Source organism: Giraffa tippelskirchi, chromosome 5 (genome assembly GCF_054371585.1).
Source record: "Giraffa tippelskirchi isolate mGirTip1 chromosome 5, T2T-mGirTip1v1.2.pri, whole genome shotgun sequence".
Lineage (NCBI taxonomy): Eukaryota > Metazoa > Chordata > Mammalia > Artiodactyla > Giraffidae > Giraffa > Giraffa tippelskirchi.
Window position 1 is genome coordinate 110,604,560 of NC_137279.1, and position 12,809 is coordinate 110,617,368.

Here is a 12,809-nt window from a genome sequence, read left to right on the forward strand (position 1 = left end):
TCCTGATTCCTCTGGGCTCATGGGCCCAGAGAGTCTTAGACCAAGAACCAAAAAACCAATGTTCTTATCACAGTTGCTTTACTGACTTTATTTAGTTAAGTCACATATCCTCTTTAAGCACTAGTTTTGTCACCTCTAAAAAAAATTAAAAGGCTATATATGAAAATCAATTTGTCGATAACTATCACATTTACAAATGGATAAAGCCTTTGACCAAACAATTCTCCTTCTAGAAATTTATCTTCAGATACACTCACATATACTTCACAGATACACTTTCCTATAGGTTATTCATTACACATAATTTTTAAAATTTTTTTAAGATTTTTTCTTTGCTATGGACCATTATTTTTAAAGTCTTTATTGAATTTGTTACAATACTGTTTGTTTTGGCTTTTCGGCCCCAAGGCATGTAGGATCTTAGCTCCCTAGCCAGGGATCAAACCTGCACCCCCTGGATTGGAAGACAAAGTCTTAACCACTGAACCAAAAACACAGCATTATTTTTTAAAGATTGGAAATAAATAATTTATATATTGTGAAATAATTTATATACTAGAATACTATACAGCCACAAAAATGATGATTTAAGTCTAATACATGCTGATATCAAGTAATCTCCAAAATATATTATTAAGCAAAAAAAATACTAGGTGTATGTCTGTTGCTGTTGTTTTAGCCACTAAGTCGTGTCTGACTCTTTGTGACCCCCATGGACTGTAGCCCACCAGGCTCCTACAATGTATAAAGCAAGCTTTCCATTTGTGTAAAGGAGGGAGAGTATACATGTGTGTTTGCTTGTCTGTGTGTAACGTATCTCTGATTTTTCAGAGAATTTTTTTCTCAAGCTTCTTTGAAGAACTGGTGGCCATTGGTTGCACCAAGGGAGGAATGTGGATGGCTGTATAGACTTTAGGACCTTTTGAATTTTGAAACATGTGAAAACAAATAATATATTTTTGAAGATTGTCAAAGGAACAAAAAAGGAATAAAAGTCCCAACCCACTCATACAACTGTTAAAAGAAGCATATGGTGGGACTCTCGCTCCCAAGCCTTGTTGACTCCTCACTGCTGAATTTGAAATGGAAGTTTTTCCAACCAAGATCCTGTCCTGATCATATACAGTGGATTCACAGCACAGCCTTCCAGTGATGTTTAGGAAAAATATCTCCACTCTCCATTAACAGAACTCTGATGAGCTGTAGAAGGGCAAGGCTCTCCCAGGAGGATCTAAGACTGGAGCCCCACCTGCCAGGGTCTGAGGTCAGCTGGCCTGAGCTCTCTTCTTCCCCTCTCCTAGTGAACAAACCTACCTGGGCTTTACAGCTTCAACACATATACAGGTACGGCAACTTGGAGCTCAGGGAGGACCGAGGACATAATATCTCTGTGGCTAGAAGGGTTTCCTTTGTCTCCTTTATCCCTTTACTGGTTCTCTTTGTAAGGTTTTATTGCTTTTAGAGTTAGGAGAGAGATTCCACCTGAGGCAAGATAACTATGAGCTACTGACCAGAACCAGCTATATTTCTGGTAACTTTCTATGATCAGACATAATGAAGGACAGTGAAAAGAACCATCAACTCTAAATCCCTTCCCCAGGGATGCCTAGAATCGAACCATTAGCCATTTATATGTTAATCGTGGTCATCAACCTGCAGATCCTCTCTTTAAACTGAAATTTTCCTGGGAAGGATAATATCTTAGGAAGAATTCACTTAGAAGAACATTCATTCACCAATTCAATGATTATTGAATGTTTATTCATGTCATATCCTCTATCAAGTATCTGGACATTTAGGTGAATAAGATAATCATTGATCTTAATAATAAAAATCACAGCAATGATGATAATGATGACGATGATAACCCTGAGTGCTTATTATGTGGCAGGTACTCTTCTAAGCTCTTTGCATACATTTGCATTGAATTCTTGTAACAAATTTGAGGAAGGTAATGCTGTTACGTCCATTGAAATGGAAGCACAGAGTTAAGTAACTTGTCCAGGATCCTGGAGCAGGTGAGTGAGCTGGCATATAAACTTTTTACCTAACAGATGTGTTTCTGGGGAGAGTCAAAAGCTAGGAATTGAGGCCCTAGTTGCTGTCTCCCTCAGGGGTGGAGGGTGAGGGGAGATGATACAGAGAAGATACCTGACAATCCTCAGGCTAATTCCTCCCTGGTGATGTTGGGAAGGGGGCTTCCCAGGTGCCTCAGTGGTAAAGAATCTGCCTTCCAATGCAGGAGACGCAGGAGATGTGTGTTCCATCCCTGGGTTGGGAAGATTCCCTGGAGAAGGGAATGGCAACCCACTGCAGTATTCTTGTCTGGGAAATCCCGTGGACAGAGGAGCCTGGTGGACTACAGTCCATGGGGTCGCATGACTGAGAGTCGGACATGAGTTGGACATAGCTGAACGACTGAGCACGATGTTGGGAAGAACTCATGGGTGTGCAAGATTTAAGGAGAGACTTATTGAAAGAGTTGTAGAGACTTCCCTAGTGGTCCAGTAGTTAAGACTGCATGCTTCTAATGCAGGGTATGTAGGTTCAATTCCTGGCCATGGGTTAAGATTCCACATGCAACCAAAAAAGAAGAGCAATAAGTTGCATGGACACCAGCCAGAGTGACAGGTGAGCCCTGTAAACAGAAGAAGCCAGCCTAGGGAAAGGGCCTGGGCTGAATCAAGATCTTCCAGGATGCACTTTTGCACAACTTTTACCTAAAATCAGCATGAGGCCTGAGGCCCAAGCATCCCAGGGACCAAGGAAATGGAGGGATACAAATCTGTCTTTGGCAGCAGTGTGGAAGTTGAGTGAGCTAGCAAGGAAGGACATCTGATCCAAGGGATGTGGCTACACGAGGAGTCAGCCAGTGTGACCCTCAAAGGCATGACAAGATGGGCCTGCAAACTCCTGAATCGCCTTCCTAAGTAGATCTCAGCCAAGTGGAGCAACATCGGGAGCCAGCGGCCTTGGAGCCTAGCTGAGTGTCCCCAATCTCTTCCTAAATGACTCTGAACTGGACTGACTTCCAGGCCAGAGACTCAGTGCAGCACACTCCCTTCAGCTGTGCTCCCTCCTGGCGCAGATTCAGGATGTGCTCCCAGAACAGGAGACGGTCCCTTCCTGAAGTGCTCCTGGGACCTGGAATTGAGCCCTGAAAAGTAACTCCATTCACTGCCCAAGTTCCTTGCCAGCTCTCCCCCTGCCCTGCTGCAGAAGAAGCTCTGTGCTTCCAAGGAAAGCCAGCCTCCCTCCTTTTGGATTGGATCATCTAGGAACTGGGAGGCTGGAACTGTGAGAGCGGAAAGAAGGTGGATGGGGGCTAAAACAGACAGGCCTGTCATCAAGTCTTGCCATCAGAACCGGGCCTGCAGCACTCATCTGGTATCTGGGAGCAGAGGGGGAAGACGGCTGTAGTCTATTCTCCATGAAAATGAAGCCTGTTTTTTCCCTCTCTGATTAGCATTTTTATTGTGTCCCTCCTATTTGCTCTGCCTGCTCATAATTAAATACTGCCCATGGTGTCTCGTCTATCTTGGTAATGTTCTCCTGGACACCGATGAGTGGATTTTCTTTATAGACTTGCTCCACTGTTAGAAAATAAGACTCAGATTCTGTGCATCTGCTGACGGGATAAGTCACCCCCTGGGGGTGCCTATCACTGAGGTCAGGAACCTCTTTGTAGTGTCTCACGGTCTTGGTCTGAGATCTCGGAAGGAAAATGAGAAAAGCACTGGGTCCTCTTGTCCTCAGGCAGCTCCCTTGGGAGATGACTCGGGGTAAAGGCAGCTGCACTGCTCTGCTTCAGGAGGCCTGAGGCCCGGAGGCTGGTGATGACCCTCGAAGGTTAGAAGGGAGGAAAAGTGGGGAGGCATGAAGCTCTCTAGGAAGTAGACTAGACGTTAACCAGGACTCCAAACAGAACCCAGAGACTGGTTCTAACACCCATACTCCTCTTTGCCTAGCTCATTCCCTTTATGTGACCCATAGTCTTCGCTGCGGGCAGTGGTCTCTTGAGCCACCCTCCTCTGTGTCATCATACCCCGAGCCTTCCTTGCCCTCCCTTTCTTTGCCAGCCCTCTAACTTCCCTCATCCTCATCCCTGTGTCCTCAGAAGCGCCCATCCTATTTCCATTGTTGAGTTGCCCAACATTCCCCACTTTTTCCTCTACCTCTGCTCTTTAACCAAAGCTCTGTTTCTCCTCCTAACATGGGCCACAATCAAGAGTGGATGAATTTGCATTTGAACCTTCTCAAGTGCAGGTTTATCAATTTAGACCAGAGATTCCGTGGTTCTCAACGTGTGGTCAGCAGGCCAGCAGCAGCAACTTGCTTTTCAGATCCTGTTAGAAACACAAATTTCCCTGGGCTCAGACCTCAGAGACTTAGGAAACTTTGGAGGGAACCCAGTGATCCACGTTCTCACCAGCCCTCCTCCACAAACCTCAAGCTTGAACGCCACTGCTCTAGACCAATTTGTCACACCTCTTTCTCAGCAGCATTTTCTCTGACACCCTTGCCACCTGTGTACTTGCCTTCTACCATCTGTGAACTCCAGGTCACTCCCCTGACTTCCCGGGATCCCACTGCCCTGCCTCTGAGCACGCTTCCCTGGAGCTATGCTTGCCTCCTCTCACATCCTGCTCTGTGCCTTCTCCCTGGGCAATGTCATCTTCCCTCACAACCTTAGCTGTCACCTCCATGCTGAGGGTTCCCACATGCACATTTTTAATGAGCAGCTCTCTCCTAAGTGCTAGAAATATACTTCCTCCTGCCTACCAGGCATTGACCTTGACTATACCAAACACCTTACCCACTCATCCCAAACAGAGCTCCCCCAAACTGATGTCTTGGGTTCCCTATTTCAGTCTATTCCCCACCAGACTGTATGCACAGAGACTTCTCTGACTCTTCCGCTTCCTTCAACACTTGCCCCTCCCTCCGGCACACACACTCCCCAAACCAATCAGTCATCGGGGCCTACAGACTCTGCCGCTGCTCCTCCTTCTTGGCTGGGTCTGTCTCCATTGCTAGTTCAAGAACCCAGTTCAGGCTCCCCACCCCCTCCCAGCTCCCACTCCCTTCTCACCGCTACCAGAGCTGTTTTGCTAAAACACAAGTCTCACCATGATGGTCCCTCCCGACCAACAGGATGCCACTCGAATGGGCTTTCCATCATTCTGGCTCCTCCTGCCTGGCTCCCTGCTGCTCTCCCCCTCCGCCTGCACTCCCGCCACCAGACGCTGCTCATTTTCACACCTCTGTGCATTTGCTCATGCTCTTCTTTGCTCAGAATGACTTTCCATCTCCAGAGCTGCTTCTTACTCTTAAACATGCAACTCAATGCACCCACCTTGTGTGCACCTTTCCTCATCCCCCTGCTCCAGATTCCGGAGCACATTTCTCTTGACCTACTCATAGCCACACCCTTTGCATGAATCATTTGTCATCCTCCTTGGACGGTGATCCTTTCCTCAAAAGTCTCTGCCTCAGTCATCCTGTCTTTCCAGTCCAGAGCACAATTCCCAGCACATAGTTGGAGCTCCATGAATATTTCTTCAGCTTGCTGATCCAGCTATTGTTTATAAAAGACTGAGACCTGCAAACACACGATCACACACCATCCACTGTCACCTTCTTTGCCCCTCTCCCTTATCATCCAAGCAGAGTGGCAGTGGTTGTGAGCAAGGTCTATCATTCCCACACACTCCCCAGGCAGCTCTGTGACACTGGCTTCTGCCCTTGTCATTTATCTTGTATGTCAAAATTTCTCTTCATGAGGATGGTGGAGAAAAAGAGCAGGATTTACCTCTCAGGTTCCACCCAGGGATGGTCCTACTCTGCTATTAGCTCAATCTGATGAACTCCCTCCAGCAGAGAAAGGAAGGAAGGAAGGAAGGAGTACCTCCCACAGTCCTGATCCGGATGGCCATTCTCCATCTCTCCAAATCTCAGGGTAGTAGCCACATGGATATGTGCTATGAGGGGGCATTTCCTGTGGCCCTGGATTCTGAGTTACACCCAGAAAGACCCCTGTGCCCAGAGCCAAGCAGCAGTGCCTAGAATACAGTCAGCACTCAGTGTTTGTTGAATGAGTAATAAAAAGCTGGGGAATAAAACATACTCGGAGTCCTTCCTCCCCATCTCCCAGAGTTGCCAGTCCCTGCCTTTGCAGCCTGTCTAATTCCAGAGTCTTTATGTGGAAACGAGTGAGGTAGCAAAGAGAAAGATGGAGAGAGACTTAAAAGGAACATTTTCCCATGACTCCTCTGTTTGCCTCTGAAGAGGAAAAATACACAGGCTTCCCAGGCCACCAAGTCCTCCTCATTCTTGGCCTAAGCCCTGGGCTCGTGCCCTTCCAGACTACAGGCAGAAAGAGGTAGACAGACTAGCTTGGAGACAACTTTAAGTGAATTCAATTACCATAGCAACCAAAAGCAGCGGAATGGAGATTAGACTCCAGACAGCAGTGATCCAGGCCTCCAAACCAGGCAGCAATCCAAAGGCCATTGCTTGTGAGACCAGAGGCCAGGTTTGGGAGAAAGCGGCACCCAAGCTCATCTACCCAGCACCCCCCATTCACCTGCACTTCCTGGGACTCCTCAGAGTTGTAACTTGCCAAAGAGAAGGCATTCATCCCTGCTGGGAGCTGGAGAGACTTGGAAGGCATGTAGGGTTAGAGGAATGAGCAGGTGCTGGCCTTTGGCTGGTCTTTCACTTTCTACTGTGTCCTTCCACAGATGGGCGGGGTACCAGCTGGCCTTCTGTTCCTCTCTCCAGAATAAGATTTAGGACTAGGAGCTCTGGTGTCAGACTATTTGGTTTTAAATCCCAGCTCAGCTGATGAACTTGAGCAAATTGCTGAACTTTTTCTGTGTCTTGTTTTTTTCATTTGATAAATGGGGATGACAGCAGCTGCTCACAGGAATGCTGTAAGGACTAAAAACTAAGAAAGCTTATAAGGTGAAGCTTATATGTGTGAAGCACATATTAAACACCAGGTAAGAGTTTCTTGTCACTGTTATCAATTTCATGATGATGATGTTGATGATGACAACTCCAGTCCCTCCTGGCCCTTGTCTATTTGTTTTCTTGCTATGAGCACTTTGCCAGGTTGAGGCACGAGCCTGAGCCAGGGAGAGAAGATTCCTAGGAAGTTGACAACCTGGGTCATAGTGGTCAGTTCCCTCTTGTTCCAGAAGCCATCAGAAACCCAGAGGGATTATATGTGTTACCTGGCAAAGGCCTTGCTCTCTGGTGACCTTATCTGGGACCACTAGCTGTGGTCAGCCTGGAGAACCTCAGTAAAGGACAGAACCCCAGATGGTCTCATTCATCTACTCATTTTGCCCCAAAGATGTTAAATAAGTCTATGATCTTCAGCTCAGAAGAAGTGTTGCCTTCCCTAGATGTGGAACTCTTATCTGTAAAATAGGAATAAAAATAAAAGCCAAGGACTTCCCTGGTGGCTCAGTGGTAAAGAATCCACCTATTAATGCAGGAGACATGGGTTTGATCCCTGGTCCAGAAGAATCCCACATGCCATGGAGCAATTAAGCCCAGATGCCACAACTACTGAGCTTGTGCTCTAGAGCTCAAGAGCTGCAACTACTGAACCCAAGTGCTGCAGCAACTGAAGCCTGCTCACCCTAGAGCCCGTGCTCCAAAATAAGAGAAGTCACTGCAATGAGAAGCCCAAGCATTGCAACTAGAGAAAAGTCAATGCAGCAACAAAGACCCAGCACAGCCAAAAGTAAATAAATAAATAAAATTATTTGAAAGTAAAGGCCAACTTCAGACAACTAGTAGACCTGTTCACACAAAGCCTAGGGCAGATGTAGGCACTGCCTTCATGGCCCTAATCACATGTGGGCAGGGGCTTTATTTCCCATGTGTTCAGAGGGCAGAGAGGATCCTTTTCACTGATGGGAAGAACTTGGGACTGTGCTGGGGAAGGTGCATCTTGTCCACCTCCAGGGATGTGCCCATTTATTCCACGCGGATTTTTTAGCACTAGTGATGGTCATACCTCGTACAGTTGACAGGGAAGCCAAGGCAAGTAAGACTCAGGAGTTCAGATTGGTGGTGAAGAAAGATCTCAGAGCAACACACCAGGAGGTGCTACTGAACACAGGAAGTATGGTGAGGATGCTCAGAGCATGAGCATCAGGGAGGACTGGCATCTGGATTTGGCTGGAAGGAGGAATACATTTTGCCCAGTGGAGAAGGAGGAAGGCCTCTGCAGGCAGAGAGAACAGCAAGTGCAAAGAGGGAGTGTGAAAGGGCCTGTTGTGTCTGGGGGAGGTGAGAAGTTTAGGGGTGATAAAGTGTATGCGTGTGTGTGTGTGTGTGTGTGTGTGTGTGTGTGTTGTGCATGCATACGTATTGGGGAACAATAAGGGAGTAGAAATAAATATGTCAGGAGATGAGACTAGAAAGTTCACTTTCCTCTTATCTCTCCAGAGCAGTTCTATTAGCCTCTGGATGCTGTGGGCTACTGTGCTGGGCTTTGTTCAGCCCAGCCTTATTTTGAAAATTCCCCTACAACTGATTCCCCTACAATTAAAGGAGTTGCTGAACTTGTTTTAGGGAAGCCCCAGCCTGTTTCTTAGGGCTTCCCAGATGGTTCAGTGGTCACAGAATCTGCCTTCTAATGCAGGAGACGTGCCTTCGATCCCTCAGTCGGGAAGATCCCCTGGAGGAGGAAATGGCTTCCCACTCCAGTATTCTTGCCTGGGAAATCCCATGGACAGGGGAATCTGGCGGGCTATAGTCCATGAGGTCGCAGAGAGGCAGACACGGGTGAGCAACTGAGCACACAGCCTGTTTCTTAGGGTCTGCATTGCCTGAAGTTCTTGGAAAGCCCAGCTATTCACTTCCTCCAGTCCAGCATGGACATCTCTGTATTGAAAGGACCCTGGGAGAGAACTCTGACCTCCCTCTCCCTCCAGGAAGGACTGCACCTACGCCCTTAGCCGGCTCTGCTGCCCCGGATGACTGGCACAGTCATCGTGCCAGGCAGCACAGCCTGTTCTAGGACCCTCTTTTGCTGCTCCACTCTCATCCAATCAGAGTCCTGATGATTTTTACCTCCAACCTATTTCTCTTGTGCCCCTTCTTCTCCGTCCATCCACCACTGCCCTAGCCAAAGCCCTCATCATCATTTCTCTCCTGGAATACTGACTGCAATAGCCAGCTAATTGGTCCCCCTGCTTCCCATCTGGTCCTCCTCAAATCTATCCTCCACACTGCTGGGCCAGACTAGATTCTTCTAACATAGATCTGATTGCACCATGCCTCTGCCTGGAGCCCTTCGCTGGCTCCCTGTGGCCTGCAGGATAGAGTTCAGCTCCTTGGCTTGGACTCCCAGCCGCAGGCCCTGCTTTGTCCTGCCTCTGGCCTCACATTCCAGCCACAACTGAGTTCATTCACACCCTAGTGTCTTTGCTGCCTGCTGTTTGCTTCTTCTTTTTCTCTGTCATTTGATTGATTTCTTCTCCTCTTTCCAGACTCAGCTTAGATGTCATCTGCTCCAAAGCATCTTCCCTGTCCCCTCAGGCTGGACCAAGTGCCCCCTCCCCATGCTTCCCCAACTCTCCATGCACACCCCTGTCACCCAGTGTAACAGCTCTGTCACCAGGCAGCTTTGTGATGCTCACGTCCAGTTCTTTATCTGAGACATGAGAATTATAATAGATCTATCTCATGAGATCATTTTGACTGTGCTGGGTCTTTGTTGCTGCATGGGCTTTTCTCTAGCTGCGGTGAGTGGGGGCTACTCTTTGTTGAGGTGCATGGTCTCTGGGGGACGAGGGCTTCAGCAGTTGTAGCACATGAGCTCAGTAGTTGCAGCCCCTGGGCTCTAGACTGTAGGCTCAGTAGTTGTGGCACTTGGGCTTAGTTGCTCCAAAGCATGTGGAATCTTCCTTGACCACGGATTGAACCTGTGTCTCTTGCACTGGCAGGCCGATTCTTTACCACTGAACCACCATGGAAGCACTCCTGAGATTGCTTTGAGAGTTTGTAAATTTAGCTTCTCTATATCCCTCAGGCTTCAATGATGAGGTTTAATAAGCCAAAACATGAGTGCAGAGCTCATACCACTGTTCATCTTTCTTTTTAAACCATGAGCTCTGAGAAGGCAGGGCTGTGCCTATTTTATTCACCACCATATTCCCCGACACTAATTATTATGTGTTAAGTGAAGTGATTGTTGAACTAATGTTAGCAGCTGAAGACCTATCAGTTCAATTAAAATGCCCATTTGAATGCCAGACTCTGGGCTAGGGCTCCAGTTTTAACACTTGGGGGGGATGCAGGTGCAGATAAAACATGCAAGACAAAACGGCACCTTGAGTTGGGACTTCTACTCATTAACATTTGACTTGGGTGAAATGGGAAATACAAGGAATTTTCTAGGGAAAACTAGTCCATAACTCACACTCCGTCACTTCCCTCATCACCATCCCACTGCAGTAAGCAGCACTGTAACCCACTAAGAAGGTTGTCCTGTGTTTCCTTTTTTGTCCATTTCAAGAATTTGTAGCAAAGAGAGCCAGCTAATCCTGAACCTAGATGGTGAAACTGACACTGGTGTTGGTTGGGGATTCCAGTTGGTGTGGATGGGAGGAGTGTCCCAGGATGAAAGTGTATTCACTCTCTGGTCAACAAAAGACAAGGAATTTTCTAACTTTTTAAAGCATGTGTACATTTTGTTTTCACACTAAACCCGGCTGTCTCCATTCTTTATGAAGCTGGGCATGATTTAACACATACACTTAAAAAATGGAAGAAAGCTTCTTAAATTTGCAGTAAATGTATTGTTCAATAGATTTGATTTACTAGTTATGAGCCATAGAAGAGCTGCTATGGCGATTTATTGTGATGTCTCAGGAGCTGGAGTCCACTGCCTCTTTGTGCTCTAATCCCCATAAAAATAATCGAATGAAGGGAAGACCCACAGTGCATCTTGGCACTAGCTTGGACTATAAATGCCACACCCCAGTCAGTATATCAGGGCCCCCTTCCCAAAGATGAGACCATGGCAGGTGGGGAGGGGTGGGGCATGGTTCATGGATTTAGTGGCGTTTGTTCTGAGCCATTGGTTGGGGTCAAGGAGCAGAGGTATCTGGGCATTGCAGCTTGTGAGAAATTTATAGGGCTCCACTTGCCTCCCTAGTGACTTTGCAGAGGAATTAAATGGATAGAAAACCTGTGTGTGTTTGTGCATGTGTGTGTGTGTATTAAAGGGAAGGAAGGATCAAGACTCATAATTCAGAGAGATCCAGAAGGGCCAGTCTCTTGGGCAACACCTCTGCAAGAGAGTCTCTGATTTTGATCTCTAAAGTGACTCAAAGTATCTCCTTCCTGTTCCCCAGGGAAGACTTGTGAAGGTGAGAGGGTTTATAGCTGGTGGGGGGTGGGGAGAGAGAGAGATGGGGGAAGACTGTCCCAGGATGAGGGGCAGCTAAAGTTTCCAGGAAGAAGTGTTTTCAAGCTTAGCTCTCCGTGTGGGCTCGGCTAAGCAGAGGTGGGGAAGCAGGACAGTTTTCCTGTGGAAGGAATAGTGTGAGCAAACACTCCAGGGTTTAGAGAACTGCCATACCACCAACCCAGCAGGAACACAGGTACAAGGTCCAGGAGCAGAAAGTGGAGAAGCAGAAGACATGAAGACTGGACAACAGCATAAGACATGTGAAGGTATTTCTGCTTAATTCAGAGGGCAGCAGGGATTCCTAAAAGGATTTCAGCCAAAGCGCAACATGTTTCGACGTGTGTTTTGAAAAGATCGCTCTGACTGCTCTGCGGAAAATGGATTGACATACTGGCTTCCTTGGTTGGGGGTCCATTTCTGGAAAACCACCTGCCTATCCTTAGCCTTGGCCAAGAAGCACATTCCCAGGTCACCTGCCAGTCTCCCGGTGTCTGATGCTCAGCACCTGCATGGGTGCTGGGTGGGAACGAGAGGCTGCCCCTGCTCTCAGAAGACGCAGTCCTATATGACAGCCAGGGCTTGCTCTGTTTGAGGAAGTCAGAGAAAAGCATGTTACCAGTGAGTACAGGAGGGTCCCAGATTATAGCTGGAGGGTTAACTGGGGGAGGCAGGAGCAAAAGCCCAAGGTCTGGGTGAACGGAAAAGCTTGTTGTGCCTGAGGAAAGCTGAGTGCTGGCTAGACGACTCTCTGTCCTCTTCTGAGCAGCACCCCTAGCTTTTCTGTGGGGGTCCAGGGAGAGATGTATTGTGAAAACTGGGTCTGTCTAAGGCCAGAACTTTCTGTGATGATGGAAATCTTTTCCATCTGTACTGTCCAGTGTGGTAGCCGTGAGTTACATGTGGCCACTGAGCACTTGAAATGTGACCAGTACAATTAAAAAGCAGATTTTAAAGATGTAATTAATTTTAGTTTTAATTTAAATAGCCTTTGTGGACTTGGGGGGAGGGTGGTGGTGAGGAGAGAGTGGGATGAATTTAAAGAGTAGCACTGACATATATACATACCATGTATGTATATGAAGTAGCTAGTAGGAAGCTGCTGTATAGCACAGGAGCTCAACTGGGTGCTCTCTGATGACCTAGAGGGATGGCATGGGGGGTGGGGTAGGAGGGAAGCTCAAGAAGGACGGAAATATGTATACATATAGCTGGTTCACTTTGTTGTACGACAGAAACTAACACAACATTGTAAAGCAATTGTATTCCAATTAAAAATAAATTGAAAATAAATAAATAGGCCCACATAGTTAGGGGCTACCATATTAGCACAAATCTAAGATGTGAGATCCTCATAGACAGTTCTACCAAATCC